The sequence below is a fragment of the Dipteris shenzhenensis genome, chromosome 13 (assembly GCF_047967505.1).
Source record: "Dipteris shenzhenensis isolate YYH24624 ecotype China chromosome 13, Dip_SZ_1.0, whole genome shotgun sequence".
Classification (NCBI taxonomy): domain Eukaryota; kingdom Viridiplantae; phylum Streptophyta; class Polypodiopsida; order Gleicheniales; family Dipteridaceae; genus Dipteris; species Dipteris shenzhenensis.
This window is the reverse complement of record NC_141608.1, coordinates 35,498,648-35,525,611: the sequence shown is the minus strand read 5'-3', so window position 1 is coordinate 35,525,611 and position 26,964 is coordinate 35,498,648.

Genomic DNA, 26,964 nt, shown 5'->3' with positions numbered 1-26,964 from the left:
AATGGTCTTCTAAGCCATATAGCCTCACATGTACCTATAGTGAGTGCTCTATACTTTTCTTCAGTTGAAGACAAAGAAGCAGTTGGCTGTTTGTTTGACGACCATGATATAGCACCTTGACCAAGGAAAAATGCATATCCCTGAGTGGATCTCTTGGTCTCATGATCTCCGACATAGTCAATGTCACAGTATCCATGCAACCTTGGATGACTTCCTCTGTATTCTATTCCAAACTGTCTTGTATTTCTTATGTATATCAAGGCTCTTTTGGCTGCATTCTAATGAGACTTTTTTGGATTTGCCATAAACTATGCAAGTGAACTTATTGCATAACAAATATCTAGTTGTGTGATAGTCAGATATATAAGAGATTTGATGAGTTGTCAATAATACCTGTCATTGACTATAGGCTTTTTTGCATCTTTAGTAAGTTTCAAAGTTCATTCCATGGGAGTGGCTGCAATCTTGCAATCTACCATATGAAACTTCTTCAAGAGACTGTGTATCTGACTCGTGAAGGTGTTGTCTGAATCTCTTTAGAACTCAATACCAAGACAATAGTGCATAAGTCCAAGATCTTTCTCTTTAGAAAAAAGTTTGTATTATATTATATCATCATCATAAATATTCACAGTACATGTTCTTTAGCATAGAATAGCCAACCCCCCCTGATGATGCTCTCTGTTATCTTCAAGGATGTTGTTCTCTCTGATGAAGACTTTGATAAGGCTGCTTTACTCTTCAAAAAGGGACTACAATGCTGGGGTCATCTTTGGAACAAAGCTGAGCTAAGATGGAAAACCTAGATTGAGATTAGGAGAGAGTTTAGTTTAAATAACCAAAGCCAGACACAATTCACCTCTGGGAGGGCAATCAGCAATGGAAAGGTGGATCTTTCTTGGTTTACAGTAGAGAGTTCAGTTGGGTTGAGAGTACTTCTTTCTTCCCTATCCCCACTCCAACCAGGGACATTGCAAATCTCTGCATGGTCCTTAATACTAGGTGGAAACTACAGGACTCTAGGGGCAAATGGAAATTCAAATGCTGCTCCATTTGGTCAAGCTCAATCCCTGACAAAATGTTTGCCTTGCTTTGGCTAATAATGCATAAAGCTGTGTGGACTAATAATAGAGGACTAAGAATTGGAAAGGGAAAGGGCAAATGCATGAGGTTCCCCTCTATAAATGAAGATATTTTCCACCTCTTTGTTGCATGTCTTGTTGCTAGAAAGGTGTGGAAAATAGTACAACTTGAAACAGGGGAGCCAATAAATTGGAAGGCCATACTACTAGGAGACTCTCCGAGGGCAAAACAGGAGTTATGGACACCTATCAAAGCACATGCACTGTGGCTTATTTGGAACTAGAAACAATTTCTAGCTTTAACAAATTATGTTGCATGTTGACGTGCTTTTTCTCAATTGGCTGAATAGGACCAAAGGAAAATTACAAAAATGATAAACCAGTTCAGGACCAAAGGAAAATAGTGCTCGTGGTCGCAAGGACAAGAGACATGAACTCCGTGGTGCAAAGGCCCCAATCCAATGCTATACATGCCAAGGTCTACATCGGGCAAGTGAATGCTCGCGTAAGGAACCCTCCCATGTCATGCACATTTTTTAAAAGGTCTTCCTATATAGGGATCTTACCTCGGTGGTTCCACCCACAACAAGCCCCATGGCTTTGACATCCTAGTGAGATCAGGACGATTGCATCAACCTACAAATCACTTGTCAAGGATCTTTTCAGGTGAAGCAGCCATAGGAATTGATGTGATGACCTTCTAGATGTGGGCCTCTTCCGTGTCGGTGTCACAGTACCAAAAGATGATTGGCTGTTTGCAGTGGAATGCTTCCCACCATGGTATGAAAACACTGTACATTTGAAGTCTATAGGTGATTTTCCCATAGGGATAACCCTAGCTTAAAGGCAGAGGCAAATTGTTCAGGACCATGTCCCATATTGTGGGTCATTTATGTCTTCATTCCTTGGCAGATTTCGGATGTTCTACTACCAGCCGCTCTTTTTCCCTATACCAGCCGCTCTTTTTTCCTGTACCAGCCACTCTTTTTCCCTGTAGGATAGCATACAAGGTTAGCACTGAGTACTCACCATTTCAACTAGTTTACGGCCTAGAGGCAGTTATGCCCTATGAATTCCACATGAAGACTACTAGGGTTATGGTAGAGATGGATGATAACTTGGAAGCATGCATGCTTGAGTGATTATGGGTTCTTGAAGCCTTGGATTGCATCGTCGTGAAGCAATCCTTGCTCAAGAAGTATGGTAGAGGAGGCAGAAAGCATGGCATGATAGGAACCTCAGAAAGAGGGAGTTCAAAGTTGGTGGCTTGGTCTTGTTATATTCTAGTAAGTTCCTAAAGCATAAGCCTAAGTTCATTAGTGGGTGGGCAGGTCCTTTCTACATCACCAAAATTATTCCAAGTGGTAGTGTTTACTTAGCCACCTTGGAAGGCAAAAGGTTAGCAGCACTGATAAATGGATCCAGGGTACGGTAGTACTATGTTCAATAAGCAGATCTCTTATGATGACTCTTATGTTACTCTTACTTTAAAAAAAGAAAAAAAAGAAAAAAAGGGTGTTATCCTCTCCTTCACTTTGGTCATATGATGACAATCTTCTCATCCTTTTCACCTTGCTTACCCTTGTCATCTTGATCACCTTGGTTCCTAGGTGACAACCTGCTCTTCACTCTCCCCTTTCACCCTGTTCACTCGCTCTTCACTCTGTTCACCCTAATTATTCGGGTGACAACCTTGTCACCCTGTTACACCATGTTCACTCTTATCACCCCGCTTCACCACACGAACACTCTTGTCACCAACTCCATCCCTTTCACCTTGCTCTCACACACTGCCTTCTATTCACCAGTTTATCATAGTGACAACCTTGTCACCCTACTTCGCCATGTTCACTCGTCACTGGGTCATTCCAGTGACAACCTTGTGACCTTGTTTCACCATGTTCACTCTTGTCACCCCACTTCACGCTAAACACTCGCCACCAACTCCATCCCTTTCACCCTACTCTCACTCTACCTTCTATTCACCAGTTTATCACATTGACAACCTTGTCACCCTACTTCACCATTTTCACTCTTGTCACTGGATCATTCCAGTGACAGCCTTGTCACCCTACTTCACCATGTTCACTTGTCACTGGGTCCTTCCATGACAACCTTGTCACCCTACTTCACCATGTTCACTCTTGTCACTCGATCATTCTAGTGACAACCTTGTCACCCTCTTCACCATGTTCACTCTTAACGCTAGGTCATTCCAGTGACAACCTTGTCACCCTGATTCACCATGTTCACACTTGTCACTAGGTCATTCCAGTGATAACCTTGTCACCCTGCTTCCATGTTCACTCTTGTCAATGGATCATTATAGTGGCAACCTTGTCACCCTCTTCACCATTTTCACACTTATCACTGGGTCATTCCAATGGCAACCTTGTCACCTTGCTTCACCATGTTCACTCTTGTCATTGGATCATTCCAGTGACAACCTTGTCACCCTCTTCACCATGTTCACCCTTGTCACTAGGTCATTCTAGTGACAACCTTATCACCCTGCTTCACCATGTTCACTCTTGTCACTGGGTCATTCCAGTGACAACCTTGTCAACCCACTTCATCGTGTGCACTCTTGTCACCCCATTTCACCATGGACACCCTTGTCACTTTGTCATCCCAGTGACAACCTTGTCACCTTGTCATCCCAGTGACATCCTTGTCATTTCATCGTGTGCACTCTTGTCACCCCATTTCACCATGGACACCCTTGTCACTTTGTCATCCTAGTGACAACCTCGTCACCTCATCATCCCAGTGACACCCTCATCACCTCGTCATCCTAGCATTACCTTGTCATCCCAGTGACAACCTCGTCACTTTGTCATCATAGTAACGCCCTTGTCACCTTGTCATCCTAGTGACAACTTGGTCACCTCTTCATCTAGTGAGACAACCTCAACACCTCATCATCCCAGTGAAAAATTCGTCACCTCGCCATCCTAGTGACAACCTTGTCACCTCATCATCTTACTGAAAACCTCATCACCTCGTCATCTCAGTGACAACCTTGTCACCTCATCATTCCAGTGACAACCTTGTCACCTCATCATTCCAGTCACAACCTTGTCACTCCCTTTCACCATGTTCAACTTAGTCACGTCCTTGTCAATGGGTTCTCCTCTGACATTCTGGTCACTCCCATGACACTCTTGACACCCTGGGTACTGTTGAGATATGGTACCATGTGCACATAATTAGAGGCTAAGGTATGGTAGCCACCATAGGATGTGGACTACATGATGTGAGGATGTGGATCGAGGACATCCACAACGAGAGATGTGGATCAGAGGATCCCATAGTTGTTGACTATTGAAAGGGATCTCTCTATATAAGAAGCCTATTATGTATTGTTGATCATAGCACATTTGCAACAGATTGAGTATTGCCTACCATATGTCTCTCTCATGGAGTTTCTTTCTGGTTTGATCCCCCTTGATCTTTTGCTAATTCCACATTGCACTAGGAGAGCATGATCTGCACTTTCACATGGTATCAAAGCTTAGGTCTAGCTCTCCTTGATTAGTTGTAGGCATGCCTTAGGTGCTTATGTTTTCTCATGCTTTCTCTTGGAGTGATCTTCTTGAACTTTCCATCCACTCTTTGCCATTCTTTCTTCTTCTCTTGGGAGAGTGGAGAGATTTTTGTTATTACAGACTTGTGTGAGAGCGAAATTTGGTAATTTTAAGGTGACTGTAGCCTTAGGTCTATGACTCGAGTACTCTACAATAGCTGATGGCTTCATATTTGCTACAGTTTTGATTCCCATAGGTTTTGATAAAGACAATGTTAAGCTCTATATTAAGCTTCACATGCCCATCGTCTTCTGCAAGTTTGGGAAAACATCCATGATAAATCAGTATCCTCCCTATGGCCCTCGGTTATTTCACTTTGTTTCTAACGACTCTTGTGTCCTAGAATGTCATTGGTCCGTAATGATACACCCATAAGAAGAAAGAGGGAAAAGCTCTCGGGATGCCAATCACTACACCATAGCATTTCATAACAGAATTCCACACACTTTTGGTTATCGGACAATCCAAGAGGGAATGTGTCAAGGTCTCACAAGCTCCTCTACACATTTTGCAATTCTTATCCTCTTGGCCCCATGGAAAAAACTCTCCAACTGTGAAGTTTTCTCCCCTTGCAAATGTCTGGCTTTTTTTCTCTTTTTTATTTTTTAATCATACACCACTTGCAAGGGTATTTACGGTTCTTAGTTAATGAAAGAGACTACCCATCTTCATGATAGCTCTTAGAATAAAGGGGGGTAATTGCCCCAAACTTGAACTTGTTGGTAGAGATGGTAGTTGTAACGGCCCAAAACATCTCATATTTAAACTTTGAAGGCATCAATCAAGGCGAGTTAATGCCTCTTTTCAAATTCATTTAAAATCTTTTTGTTAGTGAAAATTACTAGAGCCAGTAGAAAGGCCAAGTGAGGGCAAATAAAGACGCATTTTTTCCCAAAAAATTTAGAAAAGTGGAGTTTGACACGTCAACTTTCTTGATGGACAAAATTGAACATCGTGTATGCCAGGAGTGACCTCTCTACAACACCTCTCTACAACAAAACCCCTACATGCAAAATGAATGACAAGCTAAGAGCCACCATCTACGAGCCACCGACTCAGTCACCGGCAAGCCATGACCAACCTCTCCACCAACAGTGCCTCCAAACCCACTGTCTTTGGCAAGCCTCCAAGGTCCAAGCAAGCTGTAGAACTCACTCGACTCCTGCAGCTGCCTTCTAATGTCCCATCGCACAGAAATGGGCTACTCCAAACCCCACGCTATTCTCCAGCTTGTCTGCACCAGCGACCTACCTACAGCACCGGTGGCTTTCCACAAGTCTCCAGCCCTCTACAAGCAGTAGCAGTTCGAGGAGTAGCTATTTCAACAGGGACCAGAGGCGCACAAAGTTGTGAAGCTTGTGGAGTGAACAATAGCCGACAACACAAGGCTTTAGCGGCCCTTTCCCTGTGGACCGCCCGTGATAGCCTCCTTCAAAGGCTTTGCTCCTCGGCTCCAACACAGTGCAACAAGAGCCTCTACTGCTCCATACGCCTCTATGAACAGCAGCGCCATAGCTCCCAGCCTCTAAATCGATAACAAGCAACTCTACAGCCCATTGAAGCCTTAACTCCAAGCATGAAAAACAAAGGCAGATTGCATGAAGGCAACAACAATGGGATAGGCAAAGTATCAGATAGGAACTGGCGAACTTCATCAACAATGATGATGGGAGAAGACGATTCTACATTAGTGATCGACACATGGCAAATAAGCCACTCAAGCTAAGTCTAGATGACCTTAGGTTAGCCTATGGTTAGGAGTTTGACATGTGTCAAGATTAAGAATTTACCATGGTTAGGTTGGTTAAAATGCCACATCACCTACAATGCCACCTAAGCACATAACCCCTTTCTAAGCATAGTCCTGTAAGCAAGATGTGAATCCATATGCCACATCATCAAAAGGCCTCTTCTTCATAAAAACTTCAACAAGCCATAACTTGCAATCCAAGAAGAATTTGCACATGCTCCAAAAAGGAAAAGTGATCGTCTTTTCAAGCTCTACGTGCCTGTCAAGTTAGAATCATTGTTAGCAATCAGACACTGCCATTGAAGCAAAACTAAGCTCATGGTAAGACCTTTGCAACAACAAATGGAAAAGCAATGCATGTATGCACAAAGCATGCCAAAAGCACAAGTGCATGAGATGACCGTAGCACAAAACATGGCATCCACACATAAAGCATTAAAAGTATAGGAAGAACAAATCATTATGCATAAGCTACGTCAAGCAAAGAAGAGAATGCCATCGACAACATGTATTGAGAAGCAAAAGCCTTTCCACCTTTAGCCTATATTCTTGTAATCAAACCTGACCACCTGTAAGTAGCCATGTAAGAACTCAGGGGAGGTATTGATATATAAAAGCCACACTTGACCACCTTATGTAGCAAGGTATGCACTAAGGGGAGGTGATGGAATGTAAACTCACATCTAACCACCTTGCGGTAGCCAATGGATCACAGCACCAAGGGGAGGTGTTGAGATATGGTGCCATGTGCACATAATTAGAGGTTAAGGTATGGTATAGGAATGTATTAAAGTAGCCACCCTAGGATGTGGACTACATGGTGTGAGGATGTTGATCGAGGACATCCACAAGGACAGATGTGGATCAGAGGATCCCACAGGTGTTGACTATTCAAAGGGCTCTCTCTATATAAGAAGCCTACTATGTATTGTTGATCATATCACATTTGCAATAGATTGAGTATTGCCTACCGTATGTCTCTCATGGAGTTTCTTCTCTGGTTTGATGCCCCTTGATCTTTTGCTAGTTCCACGTTGCACTAGGAGAGCATGATCTGCACTTTCACAAGTACACCATGTTCCCCTGTCATGATTTGGAAAAACTCTTGCTATTTTTGGTAACACTTGCTAAAATTGGCGAGCACTTGCTATGTTTAGCCATCTCTTGCTAATTTGGCATCAATCTAGCTATTTTTATCCCGCTACTACCATATTCACCTCCTTCACTAATTTTAGCTTTCCTCCTCTATTTCAACCGCCCCTCATGCTTTTTAGGCTCCCTGGAGCCCACATTTCAATCAATCACCCCCCCCTCACTTCTCTCTTGTGCGTGTTAACATCCCCCTTTCCTCCTCTTGTCACTTCTATAGGCCTTGCTTCTATAGCCCTCCCCTGTCCTTCTATAGCCCTCCCCCTCTCCTCTATAGTGCTCCACAAAAGCCCCCTTGTTTGCCCTCTTCCTCTCTATTGTGCCCCCTCTTCCTCCCTCTCTTGGTGCGCCCCTCTCTCCTCCTCACCGCCCGTAGCCTGTCTCCTCACCCTCTCTTGAGCGGCTCCTCTCTTCTGCACTGTCCCCCCTCCGCCTCTTACACCCTCACCTCTCCTACGTATCCCCCCCCATCCCTCTCTTGCCTCTCCTACAGCCCCCCCTCACTCTCTCAACCTACTCCCCTCCCTTGCCTCTTCATCATGCACTCCTCCCTCCCCTTCTTCACCTCTCCATTGGCAGCCCCCACTCCCTCCCTCACCACCATAATGCACCCCCTCCCTTACCTCTCCATTGGTAACCCCGCCTCCCTCCTTCGCTATAACGCACCCCCTCCCTCACCTCTCCATCGACAAGCACCAGCTCCCTCCCTCGCCATAACGCACCCCCTCCCTCACCTCTCCATTGGTAGCCCCCCCCTCCCTCCTACCTCTCCATTATGCACCCCCCCCGTTACTCTCTCACCTCTCCTACTCGTAGGCCCCTCTCTCACCTCTCCTACTTTTGCAAGCCCACCCTCTCAGCCTCTCCTACATGCACCCCCCTCACCTTCTCGGCCTCTCCTTCCTTTCCCTTACCTCACCACCTCCCCTCACCTCAGCCTCTTGTGCCTCTTATGCATCACCCAGCCATCTCTTCAGCCATCCTACCTCCTCTCCTTACCTTTCCTATGCCATTCTGCTCAGGAAGGTTCATGCCACAATCATGTCCTAAGTACAACCCTCGCCTACTACCGAAGGATAATCTCTTCACTTCCTTCTATGTCATGAGTTCCAAGGCTCCTCCTGATCTCGCCGTGGGGTCTTCTCCTCTTCCCATGCAGGATTCCCAAGGCACAGCTTCCAAGAACTCCCCTAGAGACATTCCACGTCCAAAACACCCTCAAGTAGATGCTCGATCGGATATCATGGTGATTTCGGATGAGGATTGTGTCCATCCGTCCTCACAAAGGGCTTCACCCACCTCATCTCACAATGCTTCAGCATCTAGTTCTGATCATGGTGGTTTGGGTTATTCTCCTCCAGTAGGATCTCATGCCCTCAATGACACCTCCCCTTCTCATCCCACATCAACTCATTCCAGGGTGAAGGTGTGGCCTTCAAACTTCTCCTCGATCCCAATCTCTTGCTCTCATCTGTTTTATCCTCCTCAGAGATTGAGGCATTATCCCTTTCTAAGTTTGACAAGGTGGTTTTTTCCTCCATGGATGGGAACCATCCATGATGATTCTACAGCTCCTATGGCCTCCTTAGAGGACTAGTTTGTTCCACTTTCCTTGCCACTCGTTGAGTCGATGGAGGTACTCTCCCCCTACATGGCACCATTGTCTCAAGCATCTTGTGGCTTTGATCTTTCTTTGGCATTGGGCCTCTAGTCTCCTCTCAGTGTGGTGGTTACTCCCTCATCAGGCCAACACACTCCTTCTCTCCCCATGGTCAATTCCTCAGCTCCTATAGTTATTCCCCACCACAAACCAAAAGAGCAAGGCAGATACACTTGAGCAAAATTTCATAAGAGAGCTCAACACAACTGACTCGATATATGCCTACAATAACTCCTCAATGAAAATCCATCTACAAAAAAATATTACTTTCTCAAAAATGGAGACATAATCTAGTATATTTGCATAGAAGCCCATTTTCAATACATGTAAAGGATTTCCTATTTCAAACTATAGTTAAGGTATACTTTTGTAGGACTCTTAATTGATAGCACATATTAGTCCATTTTTTCCTTTTCAATACATTACTACTTCTTTTGAGTACACACGAAAAATTTTAAGTATGAACCATTGTTAAATCATTCTTTTAAAGAAGTCATGTTTTTGACATATAACTCCATTTTTAACAATTCCAATAAAAACTACTTTTTATTACACTAGAGACACTTTCAAGTATTGTCACTCTTATAATACTATTGTAGCGTCCGTCAAGTATTTCTACTATTATCATGCTCTTCTCGATTTCATAATTAATACTTCTCAGGTTGCAAGTCATCTTTCTCACTTAACATCGCCCTCAAACATAAACTCATTGTTTAACGATATTTGATCTTACAATCTATCAATCCACGACAAAAATATAAAGGTACATGTTCAAATACATAACTGTCTGAGGGGGGGGTTCTAACACTTCCGAAAGTGTTACCAGAGGCCTAGGACCATTGGTGCGAGGAGCAACTAGGGGAGTGCCACTAATGTCACCGATGGTGCATGCAAAATGATGTTGTCAATGATGTAATGCATGAGGACAATGGTGTCTCCAAAGGTGCGAGCGAATGCAAGAGTGATACAAGCCTAGCAAAATGAAGTTATAAGAGCCATCCTTCAACATGAACACAAGAGAATTCAAGCCACACGGTCCATAGGACCGTTATACCAAGTGAAGGGGGATGAAGAGGAGAATACATGGGGTGAAGGAGAGCTATAGTTGTGAACAGAGAGATGAAGGGAAGCATAGTATTCAGAGTAGAAGAGAAGTGCACCAGTAGGACACCACAACGTTACACTAGGAGAGCTCCTAACTCAAAAAGAAAACTCCTTGTCACTCTCCTGTTCCCATTACAATCATAGAATGCGCCTCTCCCTCCTTTCCCCAGCCCCTTCCCCTTTGGTCCCATGGAGGGTCCCTTTCTCTAGCTGAGAATCTTATCCCCTTACTCCCATTGATGGTGGCTCTGTGTCTCTTAGCTGTTCCACCCCTCGAACCCTTCATGGTGGCTTCAACCACTTTTGACTCACCAGCCTCCTTCGAGTTGGTGATATGATTACCCCATGTGCATCTCTCTATGTGCGGCTTAGCCCTTTGACTCCTTTGGTGTGCATTTATCTTCTCCATGTGAGCTCCTTGGCTGGTTGCCCCTCTGCACCACCATTGACATAGTTATGACATGATCACTTAGGTGGACTCATGACACAAGTGTCCACGGTTATCTCTAGTTGACATAGTTATTACCTGTTTGACATGGCAACATAGTTGTCACCTTGTTCACTCACTAACAAAGTTATCACCTGGTCAGCTCACCAACATAGTTGTCACCTGGTCAGCTCACCGGCATAGTTGTCACCTGGTCAACTCACCGACATAGTTGTTAGCTGGTCGGAATGGCTTGAACTTGAATGCTTGAATTTGAATATCTACAACAGTTCTTCTACCACTATTATCCATCGTCACGGTGAATTGATGATGTAGAGGCCAAGCTTTTTCGGAATTGGAGAAGTACAAGGCTGTCCCATGAGTGAAGGAGAATACAAGGGTGCAACCTTTAAAAATTACAAGAGTTTGTGGCCCCACAACATCAAACAAAATAAAGCAATATCTCACGGCCGGATAGAGGAAACATAAAGTGAAAGAAAAGAGTATGCAAAGTATACTCGTAGCCTTACAATGGATGAAAACAACTCTAGATTAAAAGATGACACTATGCTATGCACATTTGCCATGTAGTAGGAAGTCCCATGTGCATCACCGAGAAAGAAAAAGACCCTCATATCACCTCATACATATCTGAAGAAGAAAAACATGTCCAGGAGCAAATGCTTGCTGGATCAAGAGAGGAGTAAACCAAAAACTTCTATATGCAAAAGTGAGAGCCCGCCGATCCAAGAGAACAGTAAACTAAAAAGTGACATATACAAAAGTGAGAGCTCTCCAATCAGAAGGGAGATCAAATCTCACACCAAGAGGGCCTCATGGAGCTGTTGTAGATCCTTTCGATCATGTATGGTCCTGCTTCTCCTCCTCAATGGTGTCCATGATGTTCCTTAAATTTTCACACTTCCCCTTATATCGATGATAGGCCAACCAGTAGTGATCATGGAGTGATTGGAGAAGGGCGAGCTCATCTCTCTAAGAGGAAAGGTTTGCTGCATAGATTGATGTGATGTCATCTTTGCAAGCGACCTTGCTGATATGATTTTCAACGATGGCATGCTCTGATGTATGGCACTCCTAGAGCATATGATACTCTTCCTGCAATGCTATAAGTTGAGATGTGAGTGTCTATTCTAGAGTTCCTCCTTTGCTGCAAGCTGTGATTCCCATCCTTGTTGCTGTGTGTGTGTGAGATGCTCGTACTCCTGTTGAAGGTGTTGCATCTGGGATAGTATGCGTTGAGTATGCCCTATGGAGTTGAGAAGTGCTACACCAAGCTAAGTTAATGTGTCATCGAGGATCCTCTACACCATGTGAATGGATCGCTTTGCACAAGCGTAGCAGTCCCCATAGCTTAACCTGTCTGCCTTATCAAGGATCTGACCAAACTCCTAAAAAACCCTTGCCATGGAGCGATCTTCCAATTTGTCCAAATCTTCCACCGGGGGGGGGGGAATCCATACTAAGAACGCATGCAAGAGCTATAGATCTAATAGAGCTGGCTATCAAGGCATTGCGAAATGGAATCGTCATGACCTAGTCAATATCCTCCTCCTCCATATCCATGAGAGAGCATGTGCGCTTGAGCTCACGAAGGAGTTTTTGGTAACCTGAGTTTGTGCCTCCCACTGTGCATCAATGGAGATTGACTATCCCAAGGATGTTGTGATGTAGTGGTCCAGCATGTCATTCACCTTGAGAGGAGGGTAGTTAGCGTCAAGGGGCAAGTATCGTCCTTGTTTGTGATCTTCCAAATTATGTACTTTGTAAGGCCTACATTATGCTTGTATTGATATTATGTATATGTTTTTAATCTTTTTATGAAACATGAAAAGTATATGCATTTTGTAAAAATAAACATGATGATACTTACCATCAGCCCTCATCTCTTTGTCCCCATGTTTTTTTTTGTTCTACTTCATGTTGATTGTTTTCCATGAAATTCCTAAGGTCTTGTAGTGTGCTCCATCCATGAATGTATTCATGTGGTTCCTTTCCAGAAATGTTTGCGAGATGCATCTGAGCTGTATATAAGAAATAAGTTTGTCCCTTTGTTCTTTTTGTTGATTTGTCTTGATCTTGCTGAGCCAATCGAGCCTTATTTTTAAATTGACTGAAGATCTACAAAATAGTAATCTAGTATAGATTAGAATATAAACTAATGTGAGGAAATACTACGATTCGTAATATGGGAAACGTACCTCGTTTAATGTTGCCATTTTTTGTTATTGTTGGTTGTTCTTCAAACAAGTGTTTGATAGATCCTGCATAGTAGTCTACATATCACAAGTTTCCTTTTGTATTATATGGATAAATATTTAATAAAAGTATTTTTTTTTAATTACTTAATTATTTTTACCTCATGGAAGCATTGGAATGAAGTCAGATGGATTGATTTTATTTAAGATTCGCAAGTTGTTTCGAGTGGTAACTTGCGAAAGCATGACATATGTTAATGATTTTTTAATGACTACAAGAGCCTTTCCTCTAAGTGTACATCCTTGTGACTTGTCTCCTATTATTGCATATGTTAGTGTGATTAGAAAAGTTGTTTTGTGATATCATATGGAGTTTTTTACCTTCTGTTTGTGTTTTGATCATCTTAGTGTGACTTTTTCATTTGTTGATAAGATCTTGGCATGAATTTTTAAAATGTTCTTTGGTTTATTATCTATTTCTAGTGATATGACACTTGCAATAGCACCATTTGTAGCTTCGATAGTGAGACCATATATTTTCTGTGATCATGATTTTTGCTCCTATTGCAATTTGTTGTATGGAGTGGAAATCTATATCCATTATCTATTCTTGTAATTCTAAGATTTAATATGCATTGGATGTCACATTGACGCTTTTTATTTGATGCTCATTGAATTTCTTATGTAGAATGAGCTCATTATAGTATCATGTGTCTGTTAGATATCAATGCTCCACTCTCATGTAACTACACAGGAACTAGCTAACTCTACTTGTAAGCCCCCCATATGCGGAGAAGGCATTTGAGTAGCTCAGTTATCCGGTAGGTCCTAGTTTAGACACCAGATGGGGGCCATGTGTGGCCTGACGGCTGGACGGAGTTGGCACACTACCAACTAGGCTACATGCAAGTGCGGGAAGGCATCCCACGACTAACCGCATTGAGGGTAGACAGAGCATTTCCTGAGGCAGCCCACTCTCGGGTTGCGAGGCCCGTTTGGAGTCCCAGATGATCCCGAATAGCTGTGGGCCAAATGGCAACCGTAGGTGAGTTGCTCTATTTTGCGCACCGGTTCTATCGTGTGGTCGATGGCCTATTTCGGGATCGACCCCCAGTCGACCATTTTGGGCGGACTGGGTCGGTCACCCAATTGAGCCCAACTGACTATGATTGGTGGCTATATAAGAGCAAGCCCATGAAGCCCATTTCATCACTGGCTACAGCAACCCTGATTCCTTAGCATCCAGCCTCCGTCCTCTACTGTTTCCAGCTCGCCATCGAAGCTTCTTTCACAGGAGCGCACGGTTGGGAGGTAGCGCCATCTATTGTATCAGTTCTACAGTAATCAAATTTTTGATTCTGCATACTATCTGTTTTCTCTCTTGTGTACGAGATCCTGTTATCTGTTGAGCACATACGTTGTATTATTTTCTTACATGGTATCAGAGCTTGGACTCTAGCAAGAAGATTTGGTAGTGTGTTTCTATTTGTGAGTAGATTGTGAGAGATGGCCCAGCCCGCAAGACTACGAATCCCACCGTTCGGCGAAAGCGGAAAGTTGGACAGCTCTAACTATCCACTCTGGAAGTTTAAGATGAAGACCATCCTAAGCACATACGAGCTTTGGGACACTGCTACTGGGGTGGATGTGAGGCTGGTTGCGAGACCGGATCCAGCCAATGCAGGACAATAGATAGTACCAACTGCGGATGAGATTCTCGCGTGGACAAGAAGAAAGGCAGATGCGTAATGTTCTATTGTCTGTAATGTAAGTGATTCCATCATGGCGTTAATTCAACATGTCACCACAGCGGAGGAGGCATGGACGGTCTTGAAAAATCAGTACGAGACCACGAATCATACGCGGATTCAAAATCTAGAGACTCAACTCACGAACAAAAAATTGTCTGAGTGTCAAGCGGCAGAGAAGTTCATCACCAGGGTGAAGAATCTGTGCGATTAGATGACTACGATTGGCATCACCATCACCAGCAAGAATCTAGCATGCAGGTATATATGGATTCTCCCACCAAAGTACGACGGTCTTGTTACGGCGTTGAATACGCAGAACAGAAATCTGCCCCTCAACTTTGAGGATTTTAGCGCGATGCTTCTGGAGGAGGAGATGCGTCAAAAGACGAGGACTGGAGAAGATTCAGCTTTCTACGCTGGATCAAAGAAAGGTAAGGGTAAGGACTCTGGTAACCCATCTTCTTCTGATGATAAAAAGAGAAAGAAGAAGATCAAGTGCTTATAATGCAATAAGGCAGGGCAAAGCAGAATGAGTGCCGAAAGAAGATTGCAGATGAGAAGAACGGAGTAAAGAAAGATTCCAACAATAGCGCACAGGCAGCACCAGTAGAGCTATTCATAGCAATTGAGGAGATTTGCACGAAGGCAATTCATGTACCTGCGGATGAACCTTGGATCATTGACAGTGAGGCATCGCGGCACATGACCAGTTGGAAGGATTGGTATACCTCTCTAAAGCCGGTAGGGAATGACATCCTAGTAGCAGTCGGCAATGATGCAAAATGTCCAGCAAAAGGAAAAGGTATGATTGCTCTCAAGTCAGATGGAGTTGTAAAACAGTTGTTCGATGTCCTTTATGTGCCAAATATCAAGAGGAACTTGTTGTCTATTTCTGCGATCACGGATCGGGACCTCAAAGTTCAATTCGATAAGAATGGTGCACAGATCTTGGATCTTCAAGGAAAGGTCATCGGTAAAGGTATGCGGCACAACATCTACGAACTCTCAGCTTTCAGTGCTCGAGCTGATGTGAAGAACACTAAGCTATGGCATGAGAGGTTTGGTCATCTAAACCTTAGTTTCTTGAAGGAGATGCATAAAAGTGGAATGATTGCAGACCTACTGGAAATTTCAGATCTGCCCGATGTATGTGAAGCTTGCATGATGGGCAAGCAGCATCGGTAGCCCTTTCCTAAAGAGGCCAGCAGGGCAAAGGCTCCTCTAGAGCTCATTCACATGGACCTCTGCGGAAAGATGGAGATGGAAGCTTTGGGTGGTTCCTACTACTTCATGACGCTGATCGACGACTACAGTAGAAGGATATGAATATACTTCCTGAAGACTAAAGACGAGGCTTTTAGTAAGTTCAAGGAATGGCATGTAATGGTCGAAAAAGAAACGGGGAAGAAGGTGAAAAATTTTAGATCAGACAGAGGGTGAGAGTTCACATCAACTGAATTCGAGAGTTACTGCAAAAGTCACGGGATCAAGAGGCAAAAACCCCCACCACATACATCATAGCAAAATGGAGTAGCAGAATGCAAGATGCACGTCATCTGTGAAATGGGCAGGAGTATGATGAAAGGGAAAGATTGGCCAAAGACTTTCTGGGCTGAAGCATGTAACCCTGCAGTTTACATTCTGAATCGTAGCTACACGAAAGCTATGAACGGGATGACTCCACTACAAGCCTTTTCTGGTAAGAAACCTTCAGCTGCACATTTCAAAGTTTTTGGATGTGACTGTTTTGTGCATGTCCCTAATGCTAACAGGACCAAATGGGAACCGAAGAGCCGGAAGTGTATTTTCTTGGGCTATAATGAAGAGTCGAAGGGTTACCGTCTCTATAACCCTGTTACCAAGAAGGTAATAGTAAGTCGCGATGTGGTCTTCTCAGAACAACCGCATCAATTGGAGGAGGATGCTTCCTTCCCAGACAACCAGGACCAGGATATCCATCCAGTACCACCACCAACAGCAGACCGAACTCCCCCAACGGTGCTTGGGAGGATTCAAGATAAAGAAGATGAAGAAGAGCCTGCACAACCACAACGGCAAAGGCCATTCTCGAAGTGGGTAAAGTAGCTTTTGGATGGCAGAGAACCTCCAGCCATTGAGGAGGAACCATCCGAACACCACCGGTCCAAGAGATTAGAGGAGCAAAGAAGAGCACAGGAACACTTAGTCAACTATGCTTTGATGACAGAATTGATCCGTGCTGATGAACCCAAGTGTCTTGAAGAGGCACAGGGTGATAATAGGTGGATGGAGGCTATGCAGTCGGAGTATGGCTCCATAATGAAGAACAACACTTGGGACCTTATGGATCATCCACCAAAACGCAAGGTAATCAGCACCAAGTGGGTGTACAAGACCAAGTACAAGTCTGACGGCAGGTTGCATAAGTACAAGGCTCGGCTCATGGCAACAGGATTCGCACAGGTACATGGTTTTGATTATCAGAATACTTTTGCTCCCACAGCTTGACTCACCATAATTGATAGTGCTTTGGCTTTAGCTGCCTAAGAAAGTTGGCCCGTCCGCCTTTCTAAATGGGGATCTCAAGGAGGAGGTATACGTGGAACAACCACTAGGTTTTGTGATCCCCGGTTTAGAAGGTAAAGTATGTAAACTAAAGAAGGCACTTTACGAGCTGAAACATGCCCCACGAGCGTGGTACCAACGAATTAATGCCTACTTTTTGCAAAATGGGTTCAAGAGGAGCCCATCAGATGCAAATTTGTATATCTTCAGAGAAGGAGGCATGTGTATGATCATGGTCCTTTATGTGGACGACCTTGTCATAACAGGGAACCATGAAGAGATCTCGTAGACAAAGCATTTGCTAGGAAGAGAGTTTAAAATGACAGACCTCGAACTGATGCATTTCTGTTTGGGGATTGAAGCCGAAGAGATCTTCATTTCACAGCTGAAGTATGCTGGAGAGATACTGAAGGCATTTGGCATGGCTGAGTGCAAGACAGTTGATACCCCTATGGAGGTTGACGTGAAGCTCTCAAACGAGGATTCATCACCACTGGTGGATGAAGCGAAGTACAGAATTCTTGTGGGTAGTTTGATTTACTTGTGCAACACACGGTCGAACATTAGCTTTGCGACTGGTGTACTAAGCAGGTTTTCCAATAATCCCCGGGAGAACCATTGGAGGGCAGGGATGTGGGTGCTGAAATACATCAAAGGCACACTTGATTATGGCATCACCTATACCAAGGGCAACATCTTGACCGGATTCTGTGACTCGGATTGGGCAGGAGACATGGACAGCAGGAGATCAGTGACAAGTTACTGTTTCTCACTTGGATCTAGAGCTGTGTCATGGGTCAGCAAGAAGCAACCCACAGTTGCTCTTTCTTCTACCAAGGCTGAGTACAAATCAGCATGCTTTGCTTCTTGTGAGGCAGTGTGGTTGAGGAGGACTTTGGGGGACATGGGTGTAGTGCAGAACAAGCCTACGCAGTTATCATGTGATAATCAGAGTTGCATGGCGATTGCAAAGAACCCTGTGTTCCACGCTCGCACAAAACACATTGAGATTCAATATCACTTTGTACGTGAGCTCATCATGGATGGAGAGGTCGACTTGGTGTATTGTCCAACTACAAAGAATGCTGTGGACATCTTCACGAAGGCTCTTGGAAGAGACTTGTTGGAGAGGCATCTTCATCGACTTGGCATTGGATCGAAAAAGTAAGCTCACTTGTGGGTGAACATTGAGGGAGGGTGTTAGATATCAATGCTCCACTCTCATGTAACTATGCGGGAACCAACTAACTCTACTTGTAAGCCCCCCATATGAGGAGAAGGCATTTGAGTAGCTCAGTTATCCGGTAGGTCCTGGTTTGGACACCAGATGGGAGCCATGTGTGGCGTGATGGCTGGACGGAGTTGGCACACTAGCAACTAGGCTACATGCAAGTGCGAGAAGGCATCCCATGACTGACTGCATTGAGGGTAGACAGAGCATTTCTCGGGGCAGCCCACTCTCGAGTTGCGGGGCCTGTTTGGAGTCCCAGATGATCCGGGATGGCTGTGGGCCGAATGGTGACCGTAGGTCAGTTGCTCTATTTTGCGCACCGGTTCTATCATGTGGTTGGTGGGCCGACCCCCAGTTGACCGTTTTGGGTGGACTGGGTCGGTCACCCAATTGAGCCCAACCGACTACGACTGGTGGCTATATAAGAGCAAGCCCGTGAAGCCCATTTCATCACTGGCTATAACAACCCTGATTCCTTAGCATCCAGCCTCCGTCCTCTAGTGTTTCCAGCTCGCCATCGAAGCTTCTTTCACAGGAGCGCACAGTTGGAAGGCAGCGCCTTCTATTGTATCAGTTGCACAGTAATCAAATTTTTGATTCTCCATACTATCTATTTTCTCTCTTGCATACAAGATCCTATTATCTGTTGAGCACAGACGTATTATTTTCTTACAGTGTCATTTTGATGGGTGCATAATATAGTTGTGTCCTTGTCAATGAAATTGTGTGCTTCACTATCACTTAAGATCATATTACTTAGGTAATACTGAATCTCTTCTACCGTTGGTTGTCTTATCTTGATTATGTTTAAGAATTCTATGTATGTTGCGATGGATTTTCCTTGGTTTAAATAATTATAAGTAATGTAATTAATCATAAATGTCTTTCCTGAACCAGAGGGATGAGCAGTATTCGAGCAAAATCTTTCGAGCGTCCTAGCAAGGGAAAAAAATAAGCTTCCAACTATGTGAAAATATGGCAAAAATAAATCAGAACAAAACATAGTTTCACTTAGAAATATGCAAAGTATTGTAGAAATGCCTATTTTATATACAAATATTTAAAAGAATCTTTGGAAATGGTGAGTAACATAATGGGATGGATTTTGAAGAAACCCACATGTAGAATAGACTTCTTTATGAAAATTCCCTTATGATCCTTCTTACAACTTTTACTTAATATGAGGTGACATTGAAAACCATCTCTCAACCTAGTTTCATGAAAGGGTTTCTCCAAAGAAACCTCATTGAGATAAGCCATCAAGTAGTTTCACCAATGAAGCCCCTTTGAAGTAGGTCTTCTAAGGTAGTTTCGTTGGTGAAACTACCATGGACATCACTTTTAAAAGTGGCATAACTTTCACATCCAATGTCCAAATATAAACATTCAACCACTCAAATTGATCAGAAAACCCCATTTGAGCACATCCTTGGGGTTATATTTTGGAAAATATTGCATATACGATATTAAATATTAATGTATTTTATGAGAGTGATATATAAACCCAAGTTAATAATTATTTATAGTAGTGTAAACTTCTTTAAAAACATATCCATAAATATCTTGTTATTTATGCTATTAAAATACTAAAAAGATCTTGTCATATTGATATAAATGTGTTTAATAAGTAATTATATATGTATAATATGATTACATTGAGAGTGATTATGAGGGATGTTTCTTAAACAAATGATTGTGGAGAATATGACGGTTAAAATGAGCCAAAGTCTTACATAATTGGGAATCAAAATTCATGATGATCTAGACACTTATTATCAATCAAGAGAGGACACCCAAAAAATACATGAAAGCATCCATGAAAGCTATTAGAGAATCAATGAATGTGAGATATTGAGTTTGAGGCCCAATATTCTCAAGACATGAATATTGGAGTCGAAAGTTATATCAATGGGTAAAATAAGTTTTTTCAAGTTACAACTAAGTTTGAAAGGCTACAAAGATAGCTAATAGTAAGGGATGTGCCATGAAAGCTTCATTAATGACCAAAACATAAGTTAATTAATAGTGGAAGAGTCATGTAGAGGACCATAAAGAAAATCAAGTGATTGTGGAAGAGCCACTTATTTTTATCAACAAAACTATACTAAATCATATGCACAATTAAGGTCTGATCCAAGTATGAGTGTTGTTCCTTGAACATGATCACTTATCACTCAGAATTGCATCAAGTTAAGGGGATTCCTATCTCCTATATGACATCATCAAATATTGCTAATACTAGATGAAAACAACCAATAATCCTAATATTAACAAACATTCAAAACGGTAAACTTGTCCAAATGAACTAACATTTGCAACTTAGACCTGATTAACAAGAAATAAGCACATACATCCCTTAGGACTGATTTTAGGGCCCCAAAATACAATCACTCCTATCCACATATAGAGGAATATTTCTTGTAAGAAATCGATCCAATTTCTTCTTTGCTTGCTTGACAAAATTTGAGTTTTTAAAATAGTGATATTGTTTAATTAGCACATGGTGAACCTCCCTCTTGTATGCTCAACAAATTAATACATGTGACATTTGAGTTAGTGGCATTGGTACTTGGTTTTCATCAGGGACACTCCTTGTATAAATGCTCTACTCCACTTGCATTACACATGGGGGACACTGGGGCATTGATTTATGGAGGCACGACATTTTATATACGACTAGTTTTGTAGAATTTGGGCTTTTTCATCATTGATTATAAGACCCGATTCAAATCATGGCTTTGAAACACACTCAATGGTACATGAGACACCTTCCTAGATGTCAGTAACACTTCATAGTCAATCATCATTCCTATTACTTGCACACAACCATGGCAACATTTCTAATAGCTCTATATTTAGTATGTGTTCGTATGTCTCTCTTTTTGAAAGCCAAGAACTCCTTACCAATCATGTACACATGAGAGGAGACAAGAGGGTGTCACCTCTAATAGCATATTCTGATAAGGAACGAAGGGTGGAGAGAGCTACTTATGGGATGTAGCTTGCAGTAAGGTATGGAGGGTGGGGAGAGCTACTTGTGGGATGTAACTTACAGTAAGGGACACAATCATGAAGCAAGGGAAGGGTACCTTGAGGAAGCTAGGAAATTAGCATGGGCACACTAAACTATGTTGTATGCATAATGTCATAAGACAATGTGTTTGCCATACTTACCCACCAAACACAAAAGGTTCATGCATGATGTTAGAGATGAAACAAAGAGAGATGTGCATTAGCAACACAATTTTTGAAGCATTCTTTTACTCATGCCTCTACAATCGTTAGTTACTTTCTTTAACTACACCAAGCCTGGGGTAGGAATGAAATTCCTTGTATTTTGATTATTTCATTCCCCATTGCTGATTGCAAGAGGGATTGTGAAAAGAGTCACTTGCACAAAATTGGCAAGTTCTTTAAAACTCTTGCACCAGTTTGAATTTGCATAGATAGAGAGTCTCTTTTCAAACACAAATACGAGTCTCTCATGCACCTTAGATCTTGCTCAAAAGTTCAATTAAAAAGAGAAGTCTTCAATTTAATTTCTATTTATCCTCCAAACAATATTCAGGATAGAAAGGCTACTTGGGAGTCTCTAGCGGACATAGATGGCAATGCTTTTACTCTAGGAGATTTCAACATGGTAGAAGACATGGCTGACAGATGGCTTGGGAAAGGAACTGTCATCATAGGAGGTGAGGTCTCATCTTGGGAAGACATCAAAGAGTCTTTATGCCTTGTAGATTCTGGTGTCAAAGGCACTTTTACTTGGTGCAAGAGTAAAACAAATGTGAGCACAAGGTAGACTAGATAGAATTTATGTCTCTCAGGGTCTTCTTAGTCAAGTTAGTTTTAGTAAAAGTCAAAATTTCTCTTCTCTCTGCCTCTTTGACCACAAACCTGTACTTCTTACTGGTGACTTTGGACTAGGTCAGAAGTCCCTTCTTGGTATAAAGCTGATGTGTTCTTAAGGTCAGGTTTTTGTCTTCGTGTAGAGATCCTAAGTACTTTTGTCTTTTTCAAGGAATTTCTCTCTAGAGATGGTGGCTCTCTTTGTCTCTTAGTATCAAATTGACCATGTTAACAAGTGATTAGTGCTAGATTTAGTGGTAGTTTAAGTCATTGTAATGAGTTTTCAATTTAGGTTTTGTCTCTTTGTGAGGATCTTAAGTGACTTTGTCACTTTGTGTGGATTAAGTTTTGGCCTTACATGAGGGGTAGTGAATTATTTTGTCTTTTAGTTTGTATGACACCACCTTTATTAAATATTCTTTAAATGAGGGTCTCTTGCCCCGTACCCACTCATATTTAATGGTCCATCCCCTCTTTCACCTTTTTTCTCTCCTCTCTTTTCACTCATCTCCCTTTCCCCATATTCATTCACCTTCACTTGATTTTTTCTCTTTTCCTTTCCTTCTAATTTACATCTTTGTTTCCCTTTTACACCTACAATATTTATCCATCTACTTACACCTATAATAACATTCCAAAAGACAGGAATGCCCAAATAATGATAGACCCCTTCCGAATACCATTTATCAATCCCTTCACAATACCATTTATAGACCATATTAGATCAAGTAGTCAGACATGAGCTTGATACCTCCATAGATGGTTATAATGGCAGCCTACAATCAAATTTCCATTGCAAAAGAATACAATTAATTATGACCACCATCATTGAGTGGGGAGCCTTTAATTGCTAAGTCATTGGGTGAGGAATGTTCCTTTGACATTCTAGATGTTAATGTCTGCATACGTTCAAGATAATATAACCAAGCTCATGGCAATATTCCTTAATGAATTTCATGTATGCCCAAATTGAGCAGAGACACCTAGGACTACAGATGTTTATGTTAGGAGTATACCATTGAATCCCACCAACTACATGTCTTGTGTTCATTTTAAGAACTTTACTTCACCACACAATCGCTAAGGATGACATGCTAAGTTGATATATCCAAGATGGAGGCCTTTGAAAGAATGCATAGCTCAAGGATGCTCTAGTACCTCAAAACATGTATTAGATTTGTTAGCTTTTACCAATAATTCACCAAGAATTTCAATTCAGTGGATAAGTCATTGAATGAGTTCACTTAGGAAGAAACTCAACTTTGTGGAAAAAGGAAAGAGTTTTCCATACTTGAAGTGCAAAACAATACAATTTCCTTACATCACCAATACACATGAATTTCCATCTACATGTCGATGCATCAAGGTTTGCCATTAAGCCTTATTGGCACAAAAAAAAGGAAAAATTATCATCTAACATAAGATGAGCGTATATTATTTTAAGAAGTAGAGCAAGTTGTAGAATGGCCATATGCTATGGATGAGAACTAGAGCAAGTTGTAGAATGTTCATATGCTGTCATAAAAATTCAAACATGGACTTTGATGAACTTACCTATAGAGAAAATCCTTGTAGGTTCAAAAAGGGTTTATAAATCACCTCAAATGGAGCTGTTCAAGGGTACAAAGCTAGGTTTGTTGCCAGGGGATAATGCAAGAGTACAGAATTGACTATGAGAGAACTTTGCACTAGTAGCAAATATTACTATGCTTAGGATAGTAATTGCTCTTACTTCGCATGTTGGTAGGCCTATCCAACCAGATTGACGTCAAGAATGCTTTCCTCAATGGATATTTAGGTGAGGAAGTATGACACGCATGGTACGCTATCATGAGATTGACAAAAAAAAGTTTGCAAAGTGTAGAAATCTTATTGTGGTTCAAAATAAGCACCCTATGCATGAAATGCAAGGATTCACAATGAATTTGGTGCATTAGGTTTTAAACCATCAGATTTATATCAATCACTTTACATTAAAAAGGCTCCTGAGGATATCATTCTTGTAGTTCTTTATGTTGATAACTTGATCATCGAAGGTTCCAATGGACATCTTATTTTAAAAGCCAAAGGTTGCTAACTTTGGAGTTTGAAATCGAGGATATGGGAGAACTCTAGGGTTTTCTTAGGATAGGACACTTAGTTGGTGTTCTCAATCAATTCATGCAAAATTCTAGGAAGACTCATCTTATTGTAGCAAAATGAGTTACTTGCATGGTACATGGATGATGGATTGCATTATACCAAGTGATCCCGATTAGCAGTTTCATAGATATATTGATGCCAATCTGGTAGGCATTTTAAATGATAGAAGATCCACCAATGGATATAGCTTTTATTGTAACTGCATTGCTTTGTCAAAGTAGAGCAAGAAACAACCAACGTTGGCCTTATCTTCCATAGAAAAGAATATAGAGGATCCACCAATGTTGCATATGAAAATTTGAAATAGTTTTGAAGATCTCTTCAAGAAATGGGGATTATTTCTAGAGAGCTGCTTTACTTTGCTAATATGATAACCATTCAAATAGCAAAGAACTAGTGTTTCATGCTAGAACAAATCTCATTGAAGTGCATTACGACTCTATATGAGAAAAAGGCCTCAACAAAGACTTGTAGAAGAAATAGAGATTCTTTCCAAAAAACCTACTATGCTCAATTTTGATAATATGAGCAATTGAAAAGGACCTAGTGTTTCATGCCATAATCAAGCACATTCAAGTGGATAACAAATAGTTGCATGCACACTTGTGTCCCTATCAGTGTCACCAACAAATAGTTGCATGCACACTTGTCTCCCTATCAGTGTCACCAAACCCTTTATAAGTCCCTCTTCTTAACCCTTCTTGATCATTCTGATCAATGGCACTTAACAAAGGGTGAAAAGAAATGCTGGAAGGGGGTAGCCTCACCTCATGGAACTCCTCAAATCAAATCTTCCTACCACCCTCCCCATTTAAACACAAAATAGTTGCAACATTTCCAAACAACATATTTACCATCGTGTCGAACTGTTGACAAAAGCCAAGTCTGTCCAAAACTACTAAAATAAGATCCCATCTTATTCGATTGTATGCCTTTCCAAATCAAAGCCAAAGAGAATGCATTTTTGAGCCAAGGAAGCAGCATAATCAAACATTGAGAGACATTAAATATAATTTCAAGGATATCTCTTGCCTTAATGAAGCCATTTTGCTCACTGTCAACCATAGTCATGAAGATTTCCCTTACTCAAAGAAATAGAGCCTTGGCCAACATCTTCCAGGATGTATTGAACATAGTAATCAACCTCCAAAAAGATGACTCTTCCTCTTAGGAACTAATTTGACTAAACCTACATTCACATCCTTTGTTAGAGACCCCCACTACATTGCCCCATTTGCCATCCCCACCAAGCAAGCTTAAGCAAATACGAAGATTCCATAAAACTCAATGGTTAACCATTAGGTGTTGGGAGTATTTCCTTTTCCATTGCACAAAGGCTTCCTTTAACTCGTCTTTAAAAAAGGGGTGAGGTAGGCTTGCCCTCCTTTGCATTGCAAACACTTTGTATTTCACATTGGCCAACACCCTTTGCAACCTCTCCACTAATCATCCTGAATGGCTTCCAATCCCACAATGTCTTTGTCATTAAGCCAAAATTATGTAATCACATGACCTTGATGGTCCATTATTTGATAATAATCTCCCAGTCCTACTTGCTTTTAACCAACTAAAAGATGCATTATGACATAATGAAGTTGATGTTGAAGTGTACCAATGATGAGGATTGATCCACTAATCACAAGTAATGATTAAAACCAAATCCGTGAACAATACATTGTGGTAGCAAACTCCATTATCTAATTGAGATGGAAGAGCCTCATGCTGCGGGGTAATGTATTGCATGTAAGTTGTCTCTTATCGACCTCCCTATGATTTAAGATGCTTGAAAACAATATGATCTAGTACCTTGAACTAGTTAAGGATGTATAGGATAGAGCAGGGATGCTATAGCCACAAGGTTGGTGGAAGATAAAGATCAACATAGTTCTAGACCCATTCAAGTGTGATCTCATGAGATTGATCAACTACCACACAATGTGGTAAATAAAGCCTCTAATTGTGAGGAATAGAACAATTCAAGCTACATACTTGATCAAGATTGAAGCTTTGTTGCCAATCAAAGTGCACATGGAAAATCACAAATAATGGTATAGATATCCCAAGGATAAGTACATATTAATGGGTGACGATCCTTAGGGTATATTGACCATTGACCCACTAGCCTATGAAAGGATTTCTAAAAAGGTGGATCGAGGAAATTTCAAATTTACAAGGGATCCCATTCGACTCTTGGTCATGTTTACTGGGATACCATATGCCCTCTGAATACCCATGGTGATATTTACATGGTATCTCATGACCACCAATGGAAATTTTATTACACTTTTCCTATCGTGGGGAGAGATTCTAAATTGATGATTAGTTTAAAGTTATGGGGGTCCACTTGGCCTACAAAGTGAACCCTATCTCTATGGTGCAATTTACTCCATTCTCAACAAAGGAATATAAACTTTAGGCTAGATAGCTAGGAAAAAGAATGAAGGTCATAAATCAGAGGCATAGGGGGTTTCT